The sequence below is a fragment of the Xyrauchen texanus genome, chromosome 15 (assembly GCF_025860055.1).
Source record: "Xyrauchen texanus isolate HMW12.3.18 chromosome 15, RBS_HiC_50CHRs, whole genome shotgun sequence".
Lineage (NCBI taxonomy): Eukaryota > Metazoa > Chordata > Actinopteri > Cypriniformes > Catostomidae > Xyrauchen > Xyrauchen texanus.
Genome location: NC_068290.1, coordinates 43103106 through 43110781, shown reverse-complemented (window position 1 = coordinate 43110781; position 7676 = coordinate 43103106).

Here is a 7676-nt window from a genome sequence, read left to right as displayed (position 1 = left end):
CAGCAAAGTACCTCATTAATGTTCAGTTTCTGTTTTACCCACAAGGTGGTACACAATACACTTCAATGACTGGAAATGGTCAACGAGTCGTGTAGTTCAGTATGTTGTTGTGTAAAGTTAAGATGTTTAATGACATGTTCTTTTGCTCAGGACAGAATATCAAGACACTTTCATTTAACATGGGTCAGCATCACAAATCAGTTATAACATCATTATGCTACTGGAGTTTGAAGAGCCTGTTAAAGTTATTGTCGAGTGGTTCTTGGTCGTCCTTGTGCGTCATTTATTGTCATAATCAGCGGGCAGAACTCCTCCGCTGTACTGCAATGATTAGCATGACTTGCCCTTCAGTTTAACATACAAAGCTTAAATTCCATCTGACATTTTGTGAAACTCTTGATTATGATTGCAGAGACTAACGCATTCTCTCGATGGAGAAGTGTTTCTAGTGCTGGTACAAGGAGTGTGTAGGAGTTTGAAACGTTGCGTTTCTGAACCTGATGGTCAGTGTAGCTGCAGAAGTCCATGAGGGAAGATTAACCTCGTGAAGTGTAAAACATTGACTGTTCTATCCAGTGGTGCCAACTACTTTCAATGAAAAGTAGCAAAAGCCTGCTCAAAAAGTCGATAGATGACGTCAAATTTAATTCGCATATTCAGTATGTCAAAATGTCGTATTTGCATTCCGACTGGCTTTCTGTGCTTACTGTATTTTATACCCAATAAATCTGTTATCATGTACACATTTATTCTGTTTCTGTTGTCAGACAACGGAATGAGTATGAAATAGTGACTGAATCGCATAAAAAAAAGCATAAAATGTGTTACATCGAGACACTTAATATTGGAAGTGAATGAGGCCAATTTTTTAACATGAAAATACTCACAGTTTCTAAAGTATAGACACAAGACATAAAGAATATGCATATAAATATGATTTTAGTGTGATCAAATCACTTACTAACCACAAAAAGTTATATCCCATTTTATAACTTCATTACCATGACGATGATGTCAACAAACCCTAAAACGACTGTAAACATGACTATTTCGACATCTTTACAGCTCAAATAATACACACGTTTCAGCAGAAGAATTAATGCAAGTGCTTTTATACAATTATAATCTTCTCATTTCTGTCTTTAAACTCTCCAAAAATGTATCCCATTCACTTTCGTTTTTCCATTGACTTCCATTGTAAGTGTCTGGTAACACTTTTTTTTTTTTTTTTTTTTTTATAATTAATATTATGCCACAAATTCTGTTGACTAAGCTTAACTTGTATTAAACCCGGAACTTTAAATGTTGAGATGTGGGGAATTTATTTTGAATGTTAGGTTCCAATGTGAATTTTGTGTTCAAATGTGTACCTGACATGACAAGTGTACTCATAATTACATGAGCAATATGAAATTATATGGCTAGAATAGGCTATGTGGAAATTGTAAATACAAAAAAAATCCAAAATGTGGTTAAAAAGTGAAAAACTAAATATAAAATAAAATATAATTTTTCACAAACTATATACTGCAGACGTTTGCACAACCCTTTTGATTGAGGCCTATATGTTTTCACACCCCTTTCAGAATGTATGCAAATATAAGATATAAAATATGATATATTTTATGTAGTACTGCTCTTCAAAAGCAACATTACACAAAAATGTACTGTAATTTACACAAGTCATCCTGTTCAAAAGTTTGCATCCCCTTGGTTCTTGACCATCAATGAATGTTTGCACCTTTTGTAATAGTTGTGTATGTGTCCATCAATTGTTCTAAGTGTAAAAAGCTGGATGTCTATATCATTTAGCCACTGTTGGGAAGAACTCGAATGTACAAAAGATGCTGGAAACCAAAGAATGAACAGTATATTTCTTAAGAAAAGTGGGCAGCTTCACAGCTCTGGACAAAGCAGGGACAAATGGAGAATTATTACACAAACAGTCATTAATCATAGAGAAAGCATCACACCATATTAAAGGGTTTGCTCTCGTGCCAGTAGCTCTAAAGCTCGCAAGACACGAGTCACATTTATTACACTTCTGAATTATACTTTTGTGTCTTTTTAAGGCTTGAAGAATTTGTCTCCATAAACTGCAATTGTGTAAATCAATGAGCTAAAACATTTTTTTTCACAATTTCCCCCTTTGTGTTAAGAAAAAGAATGAAAATCATATGAAGTTATAACAACAAGGGGGTGAATAAACAATGACTGAATCATTTCACTTTTGAGTAAATTAATAGTTTTAGAACCAAGGGAATGTAAACTTTAGAACAGGATCATTTCTTTAAATTCAGTTACCATTTTGTCTTGTGGAATATACAGTATGAGATTATCTGTTGTCATATAGCTTCTTCAAATTAGTACTAAATACATTTTTATGATGCCTCTCTTTTTTTTAAAGTGATAACACACGGATGCATCAGGGTTTAAGGTGCACAAGCAGTGTGTAGAACTGCCCCATGTTTTCCACGAATTAACCATCATGTCCATGTTAAATGGTCCTAATATTATCAATGGGCTTTTCCTGTGTTTTCGGATGTAGAATTTGCAGTCAATTCATGAGATGTAACTTCTCAGCGAGCGCTAATTACTACTGTGTTCCCAAACCAGTCGGCAGATAGACAAAAAATAAATCGCAGTATATATTTCTTTATGTAGGGATCATTTTAGATAAAAGTAAACTAAATTGAAAGGACAAATTGAAAATGAAGCAGAAATAAAAACTAAATTAAAATTCAAAATAATAAAAACTCTGGTTAGCTTTCACTTTCTTTGGTGTATGTTTGAGTGGAGGGGAAAAATCAACAAATATTTGAAAAGTCAACATAAAGCAATAAGAATTGTGTTGATGGACAGTTTTGTCTTCATACACCTAAAGCATATACTTTCATTCTGAAACCACTCTGAAGTTTGTTCAGATACTAATAATTTGTTTTTTTTGCATTTATATTGCTAAACTGTTTTTCTTAGTTGTGAAGTTTAAAATAAGCATAAAATATTGATGTTGAGTTTACGGTTACAATTTTAATTGAGATTCATGAACAGATTCATTCAGACTTGACTCGGACTCGGGCTGTTATGGACTCGGTCTTGAGTCTGACTTGGCCCATTTTGGACTCGGACTCGACTCCATTGTTTAAAGACTCGGACTTGACTCGGACTCGAACCCAACACTTTGAGGAAATTAACCGAGGTTTTGACCAAGCAGTTGAACCAAGTGTGAAAATTCTAATAAGTATTTATTAAGGATATGCTTAAAGTTGGATTTGAAAACACATGGCAAATTACTTCTAAATATACAGAGTATCTCGGGGAACTCTTATTTTGGCCCTGTAATATATGTCAGTCAGCTTGCTCAAGATAATGGAATTTTGGTCAAATACATGCTATCCCCTCTGTTCAATATGTAAAAAATGGATACTATTACGTAAATGTTTATGACCGAAAGTGCAAGCGATAACAAGGCAGCTACATTTAGAAAAATTCATAAAACCTACCATTCACAACAGAAACCATACTCCCCTCCACCATGTTGAAAGTTTACATCTTCCCCCAGCTCAGAAACTCAAGTTTGTGGAAAGCGCTCTGAGCGTGTTTGATTACTCCGTCTGCCACAACTCTCAGCTGTGATTGGCAGTAATGCTGAAGCTGTTAGTATAACTCTACTTCTCAGCTATAGTGTAGTGTAGCGTAGTGTAGTTTAGCAGTAATCTGAGTTATCATGGAGTAAGAGACAATCCTTATTATTGCCAATTGTCAGTGTTGGGGACTCTACATCATGTTGGTCAGATTATAACTAATAGCCTTCCTTATTGTGTAGAAGCCAAACTTGTACAGGCAATACGTCCGATGATCTGGCAGCATATTTCTGTCTGCTGATCACAATCAGGGAGAGTCATCTTCTTCTTTTATAAGCAGATCGCAAACAAAAATAGTGAATTATCGTCATCGACTGAGAGCTTACTACAGCTCACTTGGATAAGAAGAGATTGTCTGATGTTAATAAAAGAACACCGTTTTATTCTTCTATGTACAAAGAATGTTTCGGACACTTTGTTCTTAATAGATCACACAACAGCATATTTACCTTTACTATTTAATACATTTATTTGATTTTTATTATTATTTAGTTTATAGTTTCTGTTCTAAATATGTTTATTTAGCTTCTCATCATCTGTGCGAGTGAATTATTATTATAATATTTATAAATATACAGTATATATTATTATAATAATTACTATCACGCAGAAGCATTTCTTGTCATGTGTCACTCAAGGCATATTACAGGTCACCCACCTGTTGCGGGTAGATGAGCAAAATGACTTGTGCATGAAATACATTTGGACAAGGAGCTCGTGAATTGAATTGAGCCTCGTCGCATTTGGAGGGGGCTATTTCACACCCTAGGCGCACATAAAAATAATGAACGTTCATAAAATCGCTCATAGAAAATGCTCTTAACAGATAAGATCAATAGTTATTGGGAAATAAGGCCCAGAACTCTATGAATGTGCGTGTCATAGGAGAAGCACTTTCATTACACTCGTGAACAGCAGAGCTCACTACGCACACATATCAAATCAGACACGCATCGGCGGCTTTTCTTTAGTCTGTTCTTCAAAATAGAATCATGTTTCGTCAAACACGTGTTTTTGTGTCTAATTTCTTGTCATACAGTATATCTCTCCAAGAAGTCTTACAGGTCGCCCTCCACAGTGGCGGGTACATCAGCAAAATACTCCGCATGAACAATCTGCATGTGGCGGGTGTTAATTTCAAACCTTGTTCACCAGGAGTAGGCTGTACGACAAATTTGGGAAAAAGGAAATCAAAACAGTGTCATTGATCGCACCCACACTTTCTGCTGGAAAATTATCTCTAGAATGTTTTAAACGTGTTGGTGAATAGTGAGACACCCGGCGAGCCACTTTTTTAACAAAGAGCCACTTGTGGCTCGCGACCCATAGTTTCCCGACCCCTGATCTAGGATGATCATCCATCCACTTTTTGGACCTGAACAAAGCGAACGAAGAGCAATCTCTGTATGTGACCTGGGAGTGGTGGTGTAGTGGTCCAAGCACATAACTGGTAATCTGGTAATCAGAAGGATGCTGGTTCAAGCCCCACAGCCACCACCATTGTGTCCTTGAGCAAGGCACTTAACTCCAGGTTGCTCCAGGGGGATTGTCCCTGTAATAAGTGCACTGTAAGTCGCTTTAGATAAAAGCGTCTGCCAAATGCATAAATGTAAATGTGACCTGTAAAGCTGCACTTGCATGTCAATGGCAAAAAAGTCAGAAAATACAATAAGCATGAACCCAGGTGAGGGAAGAAACAACCCTTGAGTATTTATTCACATATTATCCACACAAATTATTTTGTGACAAGAACAAAAAATGCCAGCCCAAGGAGAGTTTGTCATAAAAACGTGATCTTTAGGGAAGTAGGTTACACTTGACCACAGCAGGACTGAAAAGTGTGAAATAAAGTTTGCAAATATGTTTTTATAGCGTCTTTTTTTATTTTATAATTTACATTTTATTTTATGGCCATTATTAACTTTATTAATCTTACTATTAATACATGTAATATATTTAATTAAACACATTAAATGTATTTAATTAATACATGAATTAATAAATGTCATTAGTGTTCATTTTGTTATTAATATTATTGGTTTGATAGTAACATAAAAATATATTGCCTCATTAAGTAGCTTCAATGTAGCTGGCTACTTTTTGATAGTAACTTGTAGTGTAGCTAACTACTTTTTCAAAAGAGTAGTGTGACTAGCTTAACTACTTAAAATTATAAGTAGCTTGTAGCTTGTCAAACTACAGCTTCCTCAACACTGCCAATTGTTAAAATATTGCGTAACACAATATAATCTGTTTCTCCAATAATTATATCTCTTATCCCATGATTTATTGTAATTGAATGTGTATATGTATAGCCTACATGTAAATGCTAAAGAGGTTTGAATTTTGATGGAGTAAATTATTGTTAGTAGTCACCCAAAAGACTATCCACTTGCAGAAATATTTTGGGCTATAATAAGATACAATTTAAGAAACCTGCCAGCAACAATTTTGTTTACACAGCTCTCGTGGTGGTGCTCTATTTTTCTGTAACACCTCTCAGCTGGGGTGCCCTTGCTCTTAAAATGCAGTGCGGTTCTTTAGATTAATGACCATGCAGGTTCTTCATCTGTCAAACACACACACACACACACACACACACACACACACACACACACACACACACACACACACACACATACACACACATGTTGTGTTTCCATGTTTTATGGGGACTTTCCATAGACATAATGGTTTTTATACTGTACAAACTTTATATTCTATCCCCTAAACCTAACCCTACCCCTAAACCTAACCCTCACAGAAAACATTCTGCATTTTTACATTTTCAAAAACATAATTTAGTATGATTTATAAGCTGTTTTCCTCATGGGGGCCGACAAAATGTCCCCACAAGGTCAAAAATTTCGGGTTTTACTATCCTTATGGGGACATTTGGTCCCCACAAAGTGATAAATACACGCTCACACATACACACACACACACACACACACACACACACACACACACACACACAACACACACACTCACACACACACACACACACACACACACACACACACACAGCTGCAGTAGTCGGATTAAATAATGCTGTTCATTCTGCTTCATTGCCATGAATGTTATGCAAACATTTTGCAGCCCTCACACCCTCAGTCTGATTGCTTTGCTCTAAATCTCTTTCTGTCATGCAACACACACACACAGCCACTGACAGATAAACTGGGGTCTGGATCTATATATAGATGTGCTGGGTGTCTGATAGCCTGTTTGAAGGCACAACTGTCCCCCTGACACATGGCAGCAGCTTTAGCAACCTGCCCTACTATATTCTCCATGTTTACAGAAAAGACTTAAACATTTGATTATTTAAAATGTAGCTCTTTGTTTAATAATTTCAGAGTATGTCGAGAAACGGTGTCCTCAATTTCTCTCTCAGGTGAGGTTTGTGTTCATACCTCAGAGAGTGCTGCATGAAAGGCACCTTCAGTTGCCAGGCGGTAAGGGGGTAGGGTTGGGGTGTTAACGTTGACTTATTTTTATCCAGAACAAAACAGCCACTGCTGGAACACCCTGATTTGTGTCCCAAGAAGAAGAGTGCTGGCCCGTATCATACATGCTTTCACATACTCATACATTAGTAGGAGGTTTTTTACCCATGGACACTGCCTGTCCTCTACATTATCCTTCATACTTTTTACTGTGGAATTGTATTGTTCATTCAACCCTTTTTAAAATAATTTGATCATTCTCTCATCATTTACTCTCATTCATTCTTTTATAACTTTATTTCTTCTGTGGAACAAAAACAAAGATATTGTGAAGAATGTATGAGGTGTTGTTTTGTGTCCATACAATGCAAGTCAATGGGGTGCAACAATTTTAAACTTAAATGACACAAAGGCAGCATAAATGTAATCCATATGACTTGAGTGGTTTAATCCATGTATTTTGAAGAATATGAGAGGTTTTGGTATGAAACAGATCAAACTTGAAATACATATTCACTATATATCTTGACATATTACATGATTGGGACACAATATGTCAAGATTGGGCTGGGCAATATGGTTC